The sequence below is a fragment of the Rattus norvegicus genome, chromosome X (genome assembly GCF_021556685.1).
Source record: "Rattus norvegicus strain SHRSP/BbbUtx chromosome X, alternate assembly SHRSP_T2T, whole genome shotgun sequence".
Classification (NCBI taxonomy): Eukaryota; Metazoa; Chordata; class Mammalia; order Rodentia; family Muridae; genus Rattus; species Rattus norvegicus.
Window position 1 is genome coordinate 161,279,226 of NC_141554.1, and position 21,193 is coordinate 161,300,418.

General features: G+C 40.1%; 1 pseudogene; it reads right to left on the minus strand.

The window, feature by feature from the left end:
• Nucleotides 1–19,484: 19,484 nt before the first annotated feature.
• On the minus strand, nt 19,485–20,731 carry Dazap1-ps1 (DAZ associated protein 1, pseudogene 1; annotated as a pseudogene).
• Nucleotides 20,732–21,193: the final 462 nt, after the last annotated feature.

Below are 21,193 nucleotides of genomic sequence, written 5' to 3' on the forward strand. Positions count from 1 at the left end.
CTTCCTTATGGGTGTTCCCCTCCCAACCCTCCCCCCATTGCCGCCCTCCCCCCATAGACTAGTTCACTGGGGGTTCAGTCTTAGCAGGACCCAGGGCTTCCCCTTCCACTGGTGCTCTTACTAGGATATTCATTGCTACCTATGGGGTCAGAGTCCAGGGTCAGTCCATGTATAGTCTTTAGGTAGTGGCTTAGTCCCTGGAAGCTCTGGTTGCTTGGCATTGTTGTACTTTTGGGGTCTCGAGCCCCTTCAAGCTCTTCCAGTTCTTTCTCTGATTCCTTCAATAGGGGACCTATTCTCAGTTCAGTGGTTTGCTGCTGGCATTCGCCTCTATATTTGCTGTATTCTGGCTGTGTCTCTCAGGAGCGATCTACATCCGGCTCCTGTCGGTCTGCACTTCTTTGCTTCATCCATCTTGTCTAATTGGGTGGCTGTATATGTATGGGCCACATGTGGGGCAGGCTCTGAATGGGTGTTCCTTCAGTCTCTGTTTTAATCTTTGCCTCTCCCTTCCCTGCCAAGGGTATTCTTTTTCCTCATTTAAAGAAGGAGTGAAGCATTCACATTTTGATCATCCGTCTTGAGTTTCGTTTGTTCTAGGGATCTAGGGTAATTCAAGCATTTGGGCTAATAGCCACTTATCAATGAGTGCATACCATGTATGTCTTTCTGTGATTGGGTTAGCTCACTCAGGATGATATTTTCCAGTTCCAACCATTTGCCTACGAATTTCATAAACTCGTTGTTTTTGATAGCTGAGTAATATTCCATTGTGTAGATGTACCACATTTTCTGTATCCATTCCTCTGTTGAAGGGCATCTGGGTTCTTTCCAGCTTCTGGCTATTATAAATAAGGCTGCGATGAACATAGTGGAGCACGTGTCTCTTTTATATGTTGAGGCATCTTTTGGGTATATGCCCAAGAGAGGTATAGCTGGATCCTCAGGCAGTTCAATGTCCAATTTTCTGAGGAACCTCCAGACTGATTTCCAGAATGGTTTTACCAGTCTGCAATCCCACCAACAATGGAGGAGTGTTCCTCTTTCTCCACATCCTCGCCAGCATCTGCTGTCACCTGAGTTTTTGATCTTAGCCAATCGCACTGGTGTGAGGTGAAATCTCAGGGTTGTTTTGATTTGCATTTCCCTTATGACTAAAGATGTTGAACATTTCTTTAGGTGTTTCTCAGCCATTCGGCATTCCTCAGCTGTGAATTCTTTGTTTAGCTCTGAACCCCATTTTTTAATAGGGTTATTTGTTTCCCTGCGGTCTAACTTCTTGAGTTCTTTGTATATTTTGGAAATAAGGCCTCTATCTGTTGTAGGATTGGTAAAGATCTTTTCCCAATCTGTTGGTTGCCGTTTTGTCCTAACCACAGTGTCCTTTGCCTTACAGAAGCTTTGCAGTTTTATGAGATCCCATTTGTCGATTCTTGATCTTAGAGCATAAGCCGTTGGTGTTTTGTTCAGGAAATTTTTTCCAGTGCCCATGTGTTCCAGATGCTTCCCTAGTTTTTCTTCTATTAGTTTGAGTGTGTCTGGTTTGATGTGGAGGTCCTTGATCCACTTGGACTTAAGCTTTGTACAGGGTGATAAGGATGGATCGATCTGCATTCTTCTACATGTTGCCCTCCAGAGATGTGACATTTCTTAATTAAATGTAAAGGTGGCCAGAATCACAGTGGAGTTACTTATGTTAACACTAACAAAGATTAGAAAAGCATTAAGGTATGGGCTGTCTAATAGTCCCTAGCATGAGATACTGCTAGAGGAACAAGCTTATACAGATGATACTGTAGCCTCATACAATAAGATTTCTATAAGAACTTCTGTCTAACCACTCTCTGTAATAGACTGCTACCAACTTTTATTAGTTATTATTGTAACTATTGATTTAAGATATATAATAAAATCATCCTTACTCTTGTCTTTAAAAGTGACCTCTTGTCTCACCTACCTTTTTGAGTATGTTCAGGTTTGCTAGGGCATAGCTACTCTCCCTGCACTGCTCTGTTTTTTACATTGCAATAATATATTATCAAGTAAATAGCAATTCAATTTTTAAGAAAGTCTTTGATTTGCTATTTTAACTCTATATTATTTCTATAAGGTAATGTTACATTGTGATATTTTGTGTCTACATCTGAGAAACTTTGACCACCCTCCCAATACCCCTCCAGTTAGTTGCACACATCCCATCTGCTTCAATTCCCATTCCCTAGTATTTCCTTTATAACTTTTATGTTCTTTTATTTAAAGAGTTCACGTATGAGAGAAAACTATGATAAAATTTGCCTTATTAAGTCTGGCTAATGTTTAAACCTTAACATAGTGATTCCCAGATCCATCAATTTTCTGTTTTGTTGACTTGAAGTTACCATCACTGATCCTCAGTGACCTTGAATAATTCATTTAACCTTTCTAAACCCCAGTTTCCTTATACATATAGGATGCCTTTGTTACCAGAGAGGTAGCTCAGTGAGTACAGGAACTTGCTGCCAATCAAGATGATCTGATTTCCATCTCAGAACCCATATGGTGAAAAGACAAAAAGTGACAATGGTAAATTGAGCTCTGACCTCCTCGTATACATAGAAATACATGTGTGCACATAAATACATGTAATAAAATTTATGGGTGGCACTTGTACCAGATATTTTACGGAGTACTAAGCAAGTCTTACATATGGATATTTCTTTATTAGATTCATGGATTTGCAACTTCTACCTTTTATCTCTAAGCCAAACTAGCTCCAGCCTTTTCAGAGAAGGCCCCTAGCAATCCCAGTGACTTCATTATCATCCAACAAAATTGAGGGTATAGAGCATAAGTCAGCTTTCCTTGAGTAGGCACCTTGTGGTGTAGTCAATGATACTCCAGTAAAAAAAAGTCTGGCACCATGAAAACTAAAACTCAAGTGAATACAAACTAAAATCATATACTGAACTGTGTTTATACTTCCAAATCCATTGCTCAGATTTTTCCAGTATTGGTATTAAATAACCCTCAAATCTCTGAGTGTAATGACTATCATACTGTAATTTTAAGTAAAAAATCTATTCTATTTTGAACTCTACACTCTCAATTTGTTGCCTCATATAAATATTATACTATATCATATGTAAATATTAATTTTTCTTTAACAAGTTGAGTTACAGTCATTGGAATTCTGCCAAGACTCTAACATTTTTCATTATTTTCAAAGAGAGACCAATTTAAGAAATGCAAGCCAGTTCCAAATCATTTCAAAATTTGGCTTGATGTCAAAGAAATTTTAATGAAATTCTGCTTAAGCATTAAACATGAAGGTATTTATTTGAGTATTAAGGCAGCATTCAAGTTCAATTAAAATTAGTCTTGGGTTTCTCACTGCTGTGTTTAAAGGTCAGTGAAACACAAAGTGATAGCTGCATTACCACAAATCCCTCTTCTCATGATGTAGGCATTTAAATAGACACTAAGACATCAGCATTTATCTGTGTTTGCCTGGACTCTTAGTATTTGGGCATGGTGCTGGCATGTTGTTCTACCTGAAGACCCAGCTATACCACTGTTGAGCATATACACAAAAGATGCTCCAACATATAACAAAGACATATGTTCCACTATATCAGTCTTATTTATAATAGCCAGAAGCTGGAAAGAACCCAGATGCCCTTCAACAGAGGAATGGATACAGAAAATGTGGTGCATCTACACAATGGAATATTACTCAGCTATCAAAAACAATGACTTTATGAAATTCATAGGCAAATGGATGGAACTGGAAAATATCCTGAGTGAGGTAACCCAATCACAAAAGAACACACATGCTACGCACTCACCAATAAGTAGCTATTAGCCCCCAAATCAGAATACCTATGGTACAACTCACTGACCACATGAAGCTTAACAAGAAGTAAGACCAAAATGTGAATGCTTCAGTCTGACTTTTAGAAGAGGGAACAAAATAATCAGTGCAGGTAGAGGAAGGGAGGGACCTGGGAGGGAGAGAGGAGGGGGAAGGAGAAAGGATGGCAGGATCAGGTACGGGAAGAGACAGGAAAAAAATCTAGAAGGTCAGGGAAATTAATGCAAATATGTGGCAGTGGGGAGTAGTGAAGGGGGGATCCACTAGAAAGCCCCAGACACCAGGGAAGCGATAGGTTCCCATGAACCAATGGGGATGACATTAGCCAATATACCCAACAAAGGGGAGATAGAATCTGTAGAGACCACCTACAGTAGATAGCCACAGCCTGCAGTTGCAGGATAGGGCCAATCACCCATCTCAAAAATTTTAATCTAGAATTGTTCCTGTCTTAAGGAAACACAAAGACAAAAAATGCAGCTGAGACTGAAGGAAAGGCCATCCAGAGACTTCCCCCACCTTGGAATCCATCCCATATGTAGACACCAAACGTCAACACTATTGCTGATTCCAGAATCTTTTGTGTAGAGGAATGCTACTGATTTGTTTGAGTTAATTTTATATACACCACTTTGCTGAAGTTATTTATCAGCTTTCGGGATCTCTTATGTATACTATCATATCATTTGCATATAGTGATATTTTTACTTTCTCCTTTCCAATTTATATCCCTTTGACCTCCTTTTACTGTCTAATTGCTCTGGCTAGAATTTCAAGAACTTTATTGAATACATAGGGAGAGAGTGGGCAGCCTTGTCCCTGATTTTAGTAGGATTGCTTCAGTTTCTCTCCATTTAACTTGATGTTGGCCATTGGTTTGCTGTATATTGCTTTTATTATGTTTAGGTAGGTGCCTTGAATTTCTATTATCTCCAGAACTTTTAACATGAAGGAGTGTTGTATTTTGTTAAAGACTCTTTCAACATCTAATGAGATGATTGTATGTTTTTTCCCTTGAGTTTTTTATATAGTGGATTGTGTTGATGGATTTCCATTTATATTGAACTATCCCTGCATCCCTTAGATGAAGCCTACTTCATCCAAGTAGTTGGGAATGATAGTTTTGATATGTTCTGGAATTCATGCAGTGAGCATTTTTGCATTAATATTCACAAGAGAAATTGGTTTGAAGGTCTTTTGTTAGGTCTTTGTGTGGTTTAGGTATGAGCATAACTGTGGCTTCATAGGGCAAATTAGGTAGTGTTCCTTCTGTTTCTATTTTGTGAAATAGTTTGAGAAGTATTGGTATTAGGTCTTCTTTGAAGGTCTGATAGAATTTTACACTAAAACCATCTGGCTTTGGGCTTTTTTTTTGGTTGGGAGACTAATGACTGCTTCTATTTTCTTAGGATTATGAACCAGAATCTTATGGAACAGAAAAGGCAATAGGCTCGTGAAGAACAGAAAGGAAGACTATGCAAAATTGGCTCACGAGCAATTTTCTTTGGCACTCTATCTAGACACATGAGTAAGGAATGTATAGAAACGCACACTGGGTGATTGGGAACTCTAATGATTATGGAGGTGGCAGGAGGGGTTGCAGGTCTGAGAGCAGTTTTTCCTGTGGAGGGAAATGCACAAGGGGAATATTCTAATCTTTTCAGACCTGGGCAGAGATTAGGGCAGTGAGGTGGGAAATACAGCTAGAGGTAGAATTTGGTGGAAGTAGAATTTGGGTGACCTCTAGCATTTCTTTCCTGTAAGAATGAAGGAATTCTTAGAAGAAAACAAAAGAAAAATATTTCCCCTGGATGACCTATGACTAAAAGACAAAAGAAAAGGAAAACATGAGTTTTTATATCTCCTCTCATTGACCCAGATAATCCCAAATGATCCCAACTAGTCTACATCCTGATGTAGGCTACCTTGAGCTACAAAGCCTGTTAAAAGACTTTAGAGTTTCCTGTAAAATAACTGCCTGTTGGAACGTTTGGTAGGGTTCCTCTTCCTTCATCAAAAAACTTCACTAACGTGAACAAAAGTTTATAACAAAATAAAATAAAATGGATTCACAATCCTGACTAGACAGGGCCTTGCAAATCCTATAAGAGAAACCATTTATGTGCAGGTCTGTGTTCTTAAGGATGGGTGATCTTTAAGAGAAACAGTAAACTCAAGGTCTGTGGGCACTTGTTGCAAACAGAAACTGGTGGTAAAAAGATATGATGCCAAGAACATACAGACCCTTTCTTTCAGTGTCTGAATGGCAGTCATTTTGAAGACAGAACAGCTGTTCTTGCTGACTCAAAAGAGCAAAGTACTAGAAGGGGAAGAGTCTACCTCCACCCAATGGCTCAGGAGTTACTGGCTGATGTACATAGAGTTAAGGAGGGGAACAAATTCCAGATTATCTTAGGAAGGCCCTCCCATCTAAAATTCTGAATTCCAGCTTGATAAAGACATTGTCAGCCATGTAGACTGGCCAGTGCACCATTTTTCAAAAGCCTTCCTTTTCTTTTTTAAAAATCCATTGATCCGTTCTCTGGGAACTTCTTGCAGCTCATCTGTTTGTATAGCCTCAATCATCAAACCCTACCAATGTGCCTTTTATCTTAAATATAAATATATATATATATATATATGTGTGTGTGTGTGTGTGTGTGTGTGTGTGTGTAAAGGGAATTTAATTAAATTACAAATTTTACATATTACCAACTGGAAATGAATAAACAACTTCTTCTAATCAGCCAAAATAAGAAAATTAATGATTCAATTAATCAAATATTTGGCTTTTTAAAGTTTTGATTCATTGAAGTAAACTAATTATTTACCATTCAAAATCATGAATGATTTATCTCAACCCTTCAGTAATCTCAGTTGTTGTTCTGTTCATAATGTCAGAAGCATATAATATTTATAGCTGAAAGTACTCAAAGAACTTAATGGGTCCTCACTCTTCATTTTATGAATGAAAAAACTGAGACATATCGAGGATGTTACCTTTCTCACCCTATTTCACTATTTCAATAACTGTTACTATAAACACATATACCACACATATACACACACACATTGAGCATGCACACATACATACACATAAACTCTTCTAATCTCTTGCAATATATTTATAATCCAGTGAGGCCAATTAACATTGTTTATGTTGTTTCTATTACCCTTGGATAATTATTTTAAAAATGACTATATTTGGCGAAGTGGCTATTATATCATACTGAGTTAGATCATGAGAAAAGGGTCAACAAACATTACACTTAAATGTGTTGAACTTTTCATTTCTCTGGGCAACAGAGTCAAAAAAGGAGAATTAAACAACATTTTAGCATACTAAAAGGTGCATGTTATAGGTGATCCTAATCTTCTTTCAAGGCAAAATACAGCTTTCCAATATATCCAAGCCATTATAATAATCTAGAGATGGTGTCAGAATCTTGATGCCATCACCCCTATATCTTGACTGAAATCACTATACCTCTATTAACATTGGGAGTCTATTGTGAAAGGCACATATCATAGCTTCATTTCCTTGCCCCCGTGTGACTACTTTTCTTGCCACAGTCACACACCTATGAGACATTTTTACAACTTTACCTATTATTAGTGTGAATTTGTGTATATGATGTGTGTGGATGTGGCAGGTGTGTGAATATGTGGAGGTTAGAGAACAACTTTTAAAATTCGTTTAGAGTCAGTTCTCTCTTTCTACTATGGGTTCTGGAGATGGAACCTTGGGCATCAGCCACTCATGTGAAGCACTGTTAGCTGTTGGACAATCTTATCAGCCCTATGAGGATTTCATAATACCAACTCAAGGTATATAATGTAGGAAGAAATTTACTATGGTGCTTTCAAAAGGGCCAAATAAAACAAGATTGTTTGTTATTTAAAGCGAATATTTGAAAAATAAATTGCTTCTTCACAATTACCCTTATCAACTCATGCATACAACTGAATTCTTTAATACTCTACATTTTCATATGTTAAGTTATTCTTTCAGATGTTGATAAAATACAGCTCAAGCAGAAACTGCCACTACAACCACTTTTAAATGCTCAGTTCACCCGGGTTACATGGATTCACAACGTTTTGTATCACCACTTCATACCAGTATTACTACTAGAAAATAGTGGGCACTAGCTCTGACCTGACCATCTAGTCTCTCATTCACTGTGTCTCTTCTCCTTGGTTCTTCCGCCCTGAATGTGGAGGTTCTTAATCACTTCTCTTTTTTCTGTGCCATAAACTTTCACTTACCCACATTGCCCAATCCCAAGACTTTGAAGAGTATACTATACCCAGCATCAAATAATTAATGTAAGGTACCCCCCCCCGATTTTAAGTCGAAGAGCCTCACTTGGTGGAGGGTTATTTCTGTGTGGACTTCTAATATCTCCAAAATTACAGTATAAATTGTTCTTTTTTACTTGATTTTGTTCTTGTGTTGTTCATCATTTTAACAGATTTTCATGAGTTTCTCAGTTATCCAGTATTGATATTAGATCCTCATGTTTATATCCTTACTTTTGCTTGCTTAATCCCATAGCGCATCTGTGATATATAGATTGCATATATCTATTATATATACAAATTCCTAGATCATGTTACAGTTATGACTATATCCTTTCAATCAATACTTATTGCTACTATCTTAACACATATTTCTCCTACCTCCCTTATGAATACTTTCATATCATCCTCTTTCATTTTATGGTCTTTCCTCAAACAGTGATCACCATATATAAAATGTTCATTTGCTAAATTTCTTACTTCTATATGATGGTCACAGAAGAGCTGATTCCCATTCAATCCTAAAACATTCCTCAAAATTCCATTGTCTTCTCTCTGTCCCCATGATATATTTTCCACATAGAAAGAGTTTTCTTTTGTAACTCTGGATGTAAAAGTTGTCACTTTCAGTAAGAAGGCTCTAGTGGTCCTACTTGTAATTCACTCCCTGTAGCAGGTTGAATAATTATCTTCAACGGACATGTCAACTTAGAACTTGTAAATGCAAACTTATTTTGAAACGTGGAATTTCTATATAGATGCAATTCATTTGAAATCCAAAAGTGAAATTGTTTTGGATCTGTGGTAGATCCTAAATATAGTTACTGGTATCCTCATAAAAGAAAGGCAGAGAAAAAAGAGACACAAGATGTCCATATGAGTATGGAGGCAGATACTGCACTTATGCAATTACAGAGCAAGAACTTTTAAGGCTACTAGATGTACTTTTATCTTTCACGTTTCAAGGAAAGTGTGGCCCTGGACACTTTAATGTTGGAATTCTGATATCCAGAAGTGTAAGAGTGAACAATACATACATGTTGTTTAAGATACCTAATTTGTGACCATTTGTTATAGCAGTCCCAGGAAACTAATGCACCACTTTCAATTATAGCTCAGAATTCCTATTCTTGAAATTCCCCACTCTTCATATGAACTGTGCACCCATTCCAACAGTCTATCAAAGAGCACAACATCTGGCAGAAGGTAAATTCTTAATCAACATTGTTGATGAAGGTGCCAAAGAGGCAACAGGAGATCTGGACCTATAGCAGCAGAGTGAAGAAGGTTGGAAAGCAGAAGACCGACCTGCCTTACCATCTCTTATTCTCACTTAGAGCCCAGTCTACAAAAACTAAGAGACTGGTGCTTTATGATAATGGAACCTGCCATCAGTATCCTTCAGTTCAATGTGTCTGGGATTAGCAGTCAATACACATTAGAGAAGGGACAGGCTGCCTATCTCAGCAACACCAATTTTTCACCAAAGATAGAAATTTTTTAAAGGAAACGTTACATTTTCAAATTTACTTACCATTCCTTAGACTAAGATGCTATAAAATAAATCGATCAGAGCTCATTAATATAACTCATGTGCCTCTGGTTCTTTCAAGTTATAACTGCAATAATTAGCTATGAATGGATTTCCCAGTAATTAAATGACTGATAGGGGTTAACAGCCCTCTGGTTTTGCTGTGTGTCATCAGTTCCCTTGAGTCTGTCATTAATTCCCAGGAAGTACCTTGCTTAAACAGGTCATTGGTGATAATGGTCTGTGGTGTTTAAATGGAACTAATGTGTTTTCCTTTTTCTTTCTAAGTAAGTCAGCTTGGCTAAAAGATCCTCTATCTTTAATATAAAGACATTCTTCTCATGGAGGAAAGAAACATTTGATTATTTTCATCCCTATCACACTAGTAATAGAGAAATGAAAGAAAGGTACCTGACACCTGAATTCTTTGATAACCATCCAGTGCAGTGGAGGGAGAGACACATAGCACTATATCAGTAAATGAAGCAGCTTCCAATTGATAGGAAGCCAGATGTGACTGATAATGTGGCTGAGATACATGTTTTGTTTTGTTTGTTTTGTTATGCTTTTCTCTCAGTGGAAAGGGGTAACCAATCTTCCCTCCCTTGTTTCCTTCTACTCCACTGACCCTTGTGGAGAGTAACAAGTCAAAAGTCTGCATACTTTAGTACACCTTTCCCTGAGAAGATAACAACTCGACAAGTCAAATTATCCTCAAGGCAGGCCAGCTAACCAGCAATAGACTCATCAACCTGGCATCTCTAGAATACCTTGCAACATACTAACTAGAGGTTAGTATTCAAGTTAATGATAAAGTTTGGCAAGGTGGTTTACAGTTTCAAGTTACCGCCCCTGTGCAGAGTACTCAACCCTATGTTGAACAAAGTATGCAGGAAAAGTAAATTATTAGAACAACATCAGCAAAGACTGACAGGTTTCTTCTAACTGCAAAGAAATTTCACAGATGCCTGTGAGATATACACACAAGAGACACTTTGTCTGATTAGGATAAAAAGGCTGAGAATAATGGAGAAACTTGAGCAAATAATTAGGGATTCTAAGTGTTAGGCCTGGATTCCTGATATTCACTTGTATTTTTTATCAGCTGAGTGCAAATGAAATTTTATACATCCTTGTGCAAGTTTAACTCCATTCTCGAACACACAGTGATGTTTCTCTTTTGTTTTGTTTGTCGATGTAATTTATTTATTTATTTATTTACACCCAAGTACCGCCCCCCTCTGTCCCCACCTCACATAGACCCTATCCTATCCCTGTCCACTTTTCCTCTGAACAAAATTTTAAGAGCTTTATTTGCCAGAATGATTTATTCTTATTTTTTAAACATACAGAATTATTTTTATAATTGATTTATTAGAGTCTGCAGTCAAGCTTCTAGAATATTACATTTGTCTGCTGTGTCTTTTCTATAATATATCTTTATCTATTTTGATTATTTTGACCCTTCAAATCCCTCTTCTAACTCCTCTCAGACCCTTTATAATAACCTCCTTCTAACCTCATATCGTCTTGTAAAATAACTCACTAAATGCAATTACTAAACCCATATGCTCCTTGACACACTCCTTCATTCATGCTGAAATGCTGACTGCCTCCATCTTGTGTGGGTCTTGTGTATACAGTCACCACTGCTGTGAGTTTGTGAATATATCAGTCCTGTCACATCAAGGAGCCACTGTGGTAGGAAGCTTTATGGTAAAGAACACAGATTAATTAACAGGAAGGGAAGCATTTTGGTGTTCTGCAATGAAAAGTAAATAGGACAGTTTACTCATGTCCCTGTCTACGTTCTGTAGCCTAGAGGGGTAATACAGGTACTGGCGGAGGTTCTTTCTCAAAAGTTTGTCAGTAGTGTCTGTTCATTCCTAAATGTGAAAGTATAGTTAAATAGTGAGAGGAAGATGTGTAATTGTGGGAACTGTCAATTCTAAAGTCCATGGGGCAGGTCAGTTCAATCCAGATTTAAATTTTGATGTAGTTTGGAAGAAAAGCGTGTCTTTGTTATAGACTCATTGCAAAAAAAAAAAATGTTTCTGGCGAACTTCAGTTTTCCCTAAGTTCTTCAGTTGATTAGATGAGTGCTGCCTAAATTCTGGATTAAACCCTCCTCTGCTTAGAGTGAACTAATTTGAATCATTTAACACATGTATAATACTGTAGCACATCAAAACTAGTGTTTGGGTGGTCATCTAAGAACTAGAACCTTGCCAAGCTGTTGCATCCCAAGTAACAGTGCTGATTGCTGATGGGCTCTCTCTTTACACGTTGGGGTCCTGCTAGCCAAGGCTTTTGCCATTAGTATTAGAAATCTTTGTTGCAGTAAGGTGGTTTTCTGTGTAGTTTTGTCAATTTAACACAGGCTAGAATCATTTTAGAAGAGGGAATCCCAGTTAAATGCATGCCTCCGTAAGATTGGGCTGTAGGCAAGTATATAGAATAGATTCTTTTTTTAATTTAATTTTATTTTTTTATTATTAACTTGAGTATTTATTTACATTTCAAGTGTTATTCCCTTTCCCGGTTTCTGGGCAAACATCCCCCTAATCCCTCCCCCTCCTCTTCTTTATGGGTGTTCCCCTCCCCATCCTCCCCCCATTACCACCCTCCCCCCATAGTCTAGTTCACTGGGGGTTCAGTCTTAGCAGGACCCAGGGCTTCCCCTTCCACTGGTGCTCTTACTAGGATATTCATTGCTACCTATGAGGTCAGAGTCCAGGGTCAGTCCATGTATATTCTTAATTAGTGATTAATGTGGCATGGCTCAAACCACTGTGAGTGAGGTCATCCATGTGATGATAGGCCTGGGTGGTTGGTCAAGTCACAAGGAGTAAGCCAGTAAGCCGGATTCTTCTGTGGCCTCTACATAAGCTTCTGCATCCATGTTTCTGTCTTGTTTAAGTTCTTTTCCTGAGTTCCTTCAGTGATGGATTAGGATGTGGAAGTGAAAGCCACACAAATTCTTTCCTTCTCAACTTGCTTTGGTCATGATTTTTCATCATTACAATAGAACCCTTAGCTAATAGAGGAGTAATTTTCTAACACCATCTTCCAGTTCATGCCAGATTTTCAACATAGTCTAATTTTTCCATTCATATCACTTTTTCCCCACCCCTACCTTAAAGTGAGTGAACATTCAGTCTTTTCAGCCGTCATGTGCTTTGACAATCATGCTCTTAATGTTTTAGCTTCATTGTCACTCTCCATTCATATCAGTTATACTTTAAGCATTTTGGGACAGTGTGAGTTGGTAGTGTGGCAAAGATTTAATGACACACACATCTCTTAGAAATGAATCAAGTGTGCAAAATCATCATCGGTTTCCCCTCTGCAAGGTCAGTGGAAGATCTAGCATGTGATTTTTTTAATAAGAGCAATTTGGCAGATGTCACATACTTCATTTAATGAATAAGACATTTTGAAAACCAATAGATCCAGCGAATGCACTTTAGTAATCAATAACAGCATAGGATTCCTTTTCAAAAAAGAAACAAGCAATTCTGATCCTGAAATTCAGTCCTAGTTCATAATGGCATGTATGTATAAAGGTGCTTTTAACAACAGGAGTGTTTACTGCAGTACTGAGAGTCTTTGAGACAAAATTTGCCTTCAGTGTGCACTTAAATTTCCATTAAAGGAAAGCTGAAACTGAGCTTTCAGAGCTGAGGGTAACATTTGAATTCTGCTATAGGAAATCAAAGTATTAATTGCTAGGATATTGAATTTCACTTTTTCTCATGCTGAAATTGATTTTCCTTTGGAGTATCACAAGCTTGTGAAATCCAGTTCAGTTGTATGAATTTTTACTTTTTAGTTTTTCCACTAACCAAAATGCAAAGATACAAATCCAGAGCTTAGGGAGTTCTCATGTAGATTTGTCATATTCCTTGGGGTCTGTGGGAGCTTAATCACTTTCATAATTTATTTATAAAAAGTGAATGTTCCATGAACTTCCCAAGCAATGTTTCTCCCTCATTTCCTCTAATTTCAAAATTTAAAATGATTACCATTTTAAAATTTTGTTCTGGGGTTGGGGATTTAGCTCAGCGGTATAGAGCTTGCCTAGCAAGTGCAAGGCCCTGGGTTTGGTCCTCAGCTCTGAAAAAAAGAAGAAAAAATTTTATTCTATGTGTACACATGCAAGTGAATGTGTTTCAGGCTCTGTGTGTGTGTGTGTGTGTGTGTGTGTGTGTGTGTGTTTGCCTATAGTGTGTGTATCAGTACATTTCTGTTATTTCCCTCCAAAGAAAAACAGATTGGAGAGACAAAACTCTCAGCTGACAATATATAGTTTTGTAAATACAACATGGAACAATGTAAGCATTTACCAACAGGCATTAGCTGCAACAATATGAACCCCGCCACTGAGCAGTGTAAAACGTATTTATAGCACTGCTTTATGGCATGCTTCTGATGTCCTAGGGTCATGTTTATTGAGATGTACACAGCAAAACCCAAGGAGCCGATCCTATGTGAGAGAGGCGTCTAAATTGACTTCTCCAAATTTTCAATGCTTTTATGTCATAAAAACCTAACACTTTGGACTCTACACCAAATTCCTATTAAAATGGATTGTTAGCCTGAGATCTAGTCAAAAACATCAGCCTGGGAAAAAAGTCAACAGTTCATTTTTTTGTTCTGCTGATAGGTTTTTTTTCCTTCTTATTTCCTGTGTAGTTCTGTTTGTTTTCTGTTCTCCTTGCTATTGATACATCAGACATCCGATCATGAAAAACAATGTCCATGTCACTAAAATGGCCTCCAGGCATCCAGTATATGTACACTGGGGTTAACCATCTATGTGGGGATGTGACAGCACATCCTATAAAATATATTATCGAGTAATATAGACTTTCTGTAATAACCAAACAGTAAAGAATATAGCTTTTTAAAGGTCTCCCTGTGGCTGATCTTATGACTCAAAGATAAGACACTATGCTGCAAGCTAAGTAATAAAATCTGGTAGATTCTCTAGGCTAGCTTGTGACAAATCATATCAAAGTATTATTAAAGAAAGGACTTGAGACCCAAGACTTTATTGATTCTTGACAGAATTTCTTATAAATAAAGTGTTGCAATCAGGCCCTGAACTTGCCAAGGTCCTGGCAGAATTCTTCCTATCATAGGGGAGACTTCAAAATAGTAACACTCCATTAGCCTGAGCCAAAAAAGCTTCCATGCACAATGCTACAAGGATGGGTCATGGTCAATAGGCATCCAATAAGAACACAATTTCCAAAGGCCTTTTAAGATGCTCCTCGCCCGTTGAAGAAATCAGAGAAAGGACTGGAAGAGCTTGAAGGGGCTCGAGACCCCATATGAACAACAATGCCAAGCAACCAGAGCTTCCAGGGACTAAGCCACTACCTAAAGACTATACATGGACTGACCCTGGACTCTGACCTCATAGGTAGCAATGAATATCCTAGTAAGAGCACCAGTGGAAGGGGAAGCCCTGGGTCCTGCTAAGACTGAACCCCCAGTGATTGTTGGGGGAAGGGCGGTAATGGGGGGAGGGTTGGGAGGGGAACACCCATAAGGAAGGGGAGGGGGGAGGGGGATGTTTGCCTGGAAATGTATATAAGAAATACTCAAGTTAATAAAAAAAAAAAAGATGCTCCTCGCCAACCCCTTTTCAAATGGGTAAAGCTACGTGCTAGCTTCCACGCGGTCTGGTGTGTGTCCTGGCTGTTTTCAAGAATGAATCTGTGACCCTCTAGGGCACTGAGGACACACCTCCATTAGTGTCCATATTCTTCCAGTGAAGAGCCTGATACAGTCAACTGAAATGACAGGGTGATAAATATAAAACCACTCTCATCAACGAGAGTGGGATGTAAAAGCACTTAGTTTCAGCCTAAGTAACTTACAGAAAGTTTGGTTTCAAGAATCAGCGAGTCATCTATCACAACTCTAGCTTCTGTTGACAAAGTAATTGTAAGATATCTAGAATGGAAGCTCAATGTGAGCTGACATTTCTGAAAGGGGGAATTGTGTGCAGTACTTACTCATTAAATGTATTTTTCCTCTACTAAAGATGTTTTATTTTTATGTATGAATAACTTTAACTAAAGTTCCCTTGACATGCTGACTTTGCTCTATCACCTATTTTCATTAACATAGAATTTGAAAGAAAATAATTTTAATGTAGTTTTAACACTTCAAAAGCCTCTAATGAATTGATCAAGCACAATTATGCATTCTGAGGGGAATTATAAAGAGATCACAGAAGGTTGAAAAGTTCTAGTTAAAAAAAGTAAACTTTGGGGTAAAAAAAGAAAATAGGCAGTTACTGCAAAATTTTGATAGACATTGAATAAAAGTCAACTTTTAATGTTGAGTTGTTTTGTGATTTTTTTTCAATGAATTCAGTATTCACAGAGAAGAATAAACAAAAACTTGCAACATCAGGAGGCTTGGTCATTTCTCAAATGAGATACGCTTTACCCAAAGCATTAACTTTAGAATCAACTCAGAATTTGAAGTTCTGCCCCCACTGCTGCTACCTTCATGGTGATGGCCATGTTACTTTTCCTAGGACTCAGTTTCTCTTGTTCTTTCAGTGTCATTTGTAGTCAATATGAGAGTAACAGAATACAACAGCTGTTCTATTGAAACAAGTCACCTAAACATCACTCACATTGGCTTCTGAAGTCACAATCTTCTTTCCTGGGCCCCCGAGTGCTGGCGAAGCAGATGGAAGCTACTGCCCAGGTTCCATATGCAATTTTTAAAACCTCAAACTACACTCCTTTGCATGCATAGTCCTCCGTCTCATATTATAAGAGCCTCTGTCCTGTGTTTCTTAACTTCCAGAGATATTTTAGGGGTGTGGTAAACTGTCCCATTAATATTTCTATGTAGGAATTAGACTGCTTTCTCCTAAGGTGCTAAATCAACTCAGGATGGATTCTACTCACTAGCAAATGAAGCATTCTTGCCCCTTCTTGGTTTAGTGTGTTTTCCTCCCAGGAGCCAAAGCACAGTCTTCCATTTCGAGTGTCACTCTTCTGCTACTATATCATTTGATTTAATTTCCATTGAACTGTGAGTTTCTGCAAGGTAACAGTCATCACCTCTTTGCCCTCTGAGTACCTAGCTCTGAATGGTCTTGACTGATGAGGAAACAACACAAACAAACAAACAAACAAAAAACCTACAGTATCTGTCAGTTCAGTGTCATAAAACCAAGTTAAGGTACAGAGTCCAAAGACTTAAAGTAAAATTCCAAAACATCTGAATCATGACCTCAAGCTCTTCTACATTTTTGCAAATTTAGTCATTGTGACTACCCTGCAGAGTTATTGTAATTCAGGCAGTCAATCAAAGTCATTTACTGAGCCCCAAAGAGTTGTAAGCAGGAGTTGTGCAAGAAAAGTAAAAGCTGTACACCAACCTTTGAGAGACTCACTGTCTCACTAAGAAAATATACATGAGGGGGACTGCAAAAAGCATACCACCACCATATGTAGGTTATAGATTAGCCCATCTGATCAAACATCAGTCACTGTAACTTTTAACTCCGTGACAAAATTGATCCACCTGAAATGATTCATTTACTCCTTCCTTCTCAGAAGGTAAGATGCTCCATAGCGTGGGCAACTGCAGTCTTTGGGCTTAGACAGATCATCTAATATTTCCCATCTGAATTACCATGCATGCATACTTCCAGAAACTTTGCCAGATGTTTTACTAGCCCAGGTCGGTATTCAGAAAATGGAGGCTGAGGGACTGTAAGAGACTTGTACAGGATGAGAGAACATTCAGTGTTAAATTTGGCTTCACTTTCAACTTCTTTGAAGACTGCCTTCTAACTGCAAAAGAGTCCTTAAAAGAAGGAAAAGACTGCCTTACCAAGAATCAGAGGTACAGCCTGCTTTTCTCTCTGTACACAGATTTGAGCCACTGGTGAACTAGGGAGCAACTGGCTTTATATAGATTCAGCTTGTATATCTGTTATACCAACAAGAAAACCTCTGATAACTCACCTTGAAACCTTCTCTGCTCCAGTGCATACTCTAAGAGACAAAAATCAAACGTTCCTTTGCTGCTGAGAAGCCCTGCTGCCGGCCGGCCTTCAACAGTGGTACTTGTTTTCCCGGAGCACTTGAACCCATTTATTCTCCATCTGTTTCTTGCCTTCCTAAAGCAATTTTATTGCACCCCAGAATATTTCGCTTCTCTCAATTACAGAGGGGAGAAGCACTCAAAGACATCCAGGACACACCAGACACTTTGCAGGTAGGTGAGGAGGATAAACAGGTTCATGAACCTAGCAACATGATATCTGATCTTTTGGCACTTAAACACACATTGTCCTGGTTGGTGCTAGCCTGGGAGATTCCAATTCAAGGTGAGACCTGTGCTGAGGAGCCTGTGGGGATGGTGGGGGGTTGGGGGGGAGGAATCAGACTGACTTTGCTTCGTGTAAGCACATGTGAGACTGCTATGGTAGGAAAGCAAACAGTGAAAGGTGGTGAAAACCATGCCTTTGATATGTGTGAAGCAGGATTTGGAACTCAGGTTGCTCAGAGTCCTTGGGGACCCACCTGTCTCTCTAAACATGTTCTCAGATTTGCCTCTATGAAGTAAGAGCATTTGAAAATCTGTGGTTTAGATCAACAACATAGATGCTGGCTGCTTCTGTGGGGAGATTCCCTTGTGAGAAGGGAAAGGGCTTCCTCAGGAATGCCAGGCTTCTCTTTGGAAGTAATTAGGACAGCTTTGGGAATCAAAGCAGGAAAGCATGGAATCTGCAGGGGCAGAGATGTGGCAGAAGGCAGAAGGGACTCAGTTCATAGCTTTTCAGGTATTTAGAAATGGTACTCGGATACGGAGTCCTTTCACCCCCTCTAGGTAAGAGTACCAATTACTCTACCTATTATGGTTTTAGTGTGAGACCAATAAGTCAAAACCAGTTTAATAACTACAAATTATAGTTGATATAAAATGTTTGATTTGGGGCTAATAACATGTACTAAGTTATAGACAGATGAGACTTAAAATGACAAAGGTAAGGAATTGGGTTCATAATGGAAACATTAATGGGATACTAAACTGACTTTAAAGACTCTGGCAGACACAGTCAAGAAACCAAATATATAACAAGTCCATCCATTTTGCACTTCCTCATCATGTCACCTAATAGCACAGTTAACACACTGATAAATGGTTATTATATATTACCCATGCACGTTCCCTTCCAATTAGACAACAGAGTGAGCATCTGCTGCTCTCTTGTATTGGGTCAACTTTTCACTTGACGCTGAAACACTGAGCTTCATTCCCACAGACTGACTGAACAGCCATGTTTGCTTTCCTAACTATGGGGGTGTGGTGGGAGCCCCTGGTGTTGGAGACGATTGTGTCTTTCACAGGAAAAGTATCCAGAAGAGCCTGAGCTCTGAAAGCTATTTGCAGCAGCTGTTTTGGGGTAAAACTGGCCTATATTTTGATGGAGGGTTTTCCTTTACTTGTTTTTGCAGTGTGTGTGTTTGTGTGTGTGTGTGTGTGTGTGTGTGTGTGTGTGTGAGTGAGATCACTTATTGTCAACATGCATTGCATCACCAAATACTCTTTGAAGCCAGTATTTTTTTTTAAACCCTGTTGTTGAACCAGTGACGTGTTTTTATTGTGCTGATGGGTCAGAGAAAAGAAATATATTTAAAACCTCAGTCCAGACGCGGCCTTCGCTGCCCCTCTCCCCCAGGTCGAGTGGTCATTTATTTTGTCCCGAGCGAGTGTGTGATTGTCACAAGTTCACCAGTCCCAAATCCTGCCCTGCTGTCGTCCCTCTGGCTAGCGCCTGTAGGGATGGAAGCCCTGCACGTTGTGGTTCTGCCCACGTCCGAAGCCACTGCCACCAGCGGGGGGGACCCCCTGAGCCTGGCACAGAGGGGCCCCCATAGGAGGGCGGCTGCTGGCTGGGGTCTGAGAAGCCCTGGCCGAAGCCGCTCAAGTCCTGCCTCAAGTCCTGCCCGTAACCATACTGACCATAGGGGAAGTCCGGCTGGGCTGTTGGGGGTTTGTTTGCTCATGTCTGGGGCAGCCTGAGACGGAGGTGGTGGGAAGGCCAGTGGGGCAGCCCCTGGGGTGGCAGGTGGAGGAGGGACCCCTGGAGGGGCGAACTGATCAGGGGGTGGGAGCGGAGGACCATAGCCAAAACTGAACTGTGGTGGAGCACCGTAGCCCTGTGGGAAGCCCTGTGGTGGGGGGAAGCCTCCAGGAGGTGTGGACACAATGTAGGAGGTGAAGGGTGGGGGCGGGGGCGGGGCTCCTCTGCCCGCAGGGGGTGGGCCATAGCCACCAGTGGCCTGTCCTGCTGGCACCCACATTCCTTGTGGGCCATATCCTTGTTACCAGGTTGGCGGGGGCTGGCCCGCCCAGCCGTTGGCTGCACTGGGCGCCACGCGGCTGCCCCACTGGCTGGCTCCTGGCTGTCCTGGTGCTTGGTTTTTGCTGTCCCGAGATTCAGCCCGTTTAACCTCCACTTTTTTGCCCATGATGTCGTGAAAATGCATGTTGACATCCTGGTCCACTGGTCCTCGAAAGTAATAAATCCAAAACCTTGAGGCCGCTGCTTCTCGGCATCATAGATCATAACGAACTCTGTGACCACTCCAAACTTCCCTGAGCTCCGTCTCGCCGCAGTTGTGGGGAATGCCCCCAACAAAGATCTTGTTGGATTTGCTGCTGTCGCTCTTGGGTCCTTTCCAGCCTTCCTTGGGCCGCGTTCGCTCGGGCTGCATCCCCCGAGGTGTGCATGGCTTCGGGTCAATATTCCGGCCATCTAGGGTGTGTGGTCTGCTGGCCAGCACTGTCCCCACACAATTGGGGTCTTTAAACTTGACAAATCCAAAGCCTCGAGACTGGTTGGTGGTTTTATCTTTCATGATGACACAAGAAAAGTAGCTGCGCAGAGTCTCTTGAGTGGTACTCCAGTCCAGGCCGCCCACAAAGAGCTTCCCGATTTCGGTGGCGCCCGCGCTGTTCATGGCGCCCCTTCCCGGCCCGCTGCGCCCCGCTCCTCCTGAAGGTCACCACTCGTCCCTCCCCGCAGCCGCGGCCCGGATCTGAAGCCAGTATTTTAAGTCAGGCTAATTACCAAGAATTTGGTAGGCAACAACAATAATAAAAAAAAAATCATGACTTTTTGGACTCATATGTCTTCCTGGTTTGTGTATGATATGCTTATTAAGGTGGTTTGGATGAGAACAGCCCCCATAGGATCATATGTTTGAATGCTTGATCCACAGTTAGTGGAACTGTTTAGGAAGTATTAGGAGGTGTGGCCTTGTTGGAGGTATGGGCTTTGAAAGAATAGGCCCACATAACAGACCTAGTCTCTTTCTCTTTCTCTGTCTCTCTCTGTCTCTGTCTCTCTCCCCCTTCCTCCCCTCTGCTTTGCTAGCTGCTTGTGGGTCAAGGTACAAAGGTATAAAACTCACAACTACTTCTCTAGCACCATGTTTGTGTGTTTCTGATCATGGACT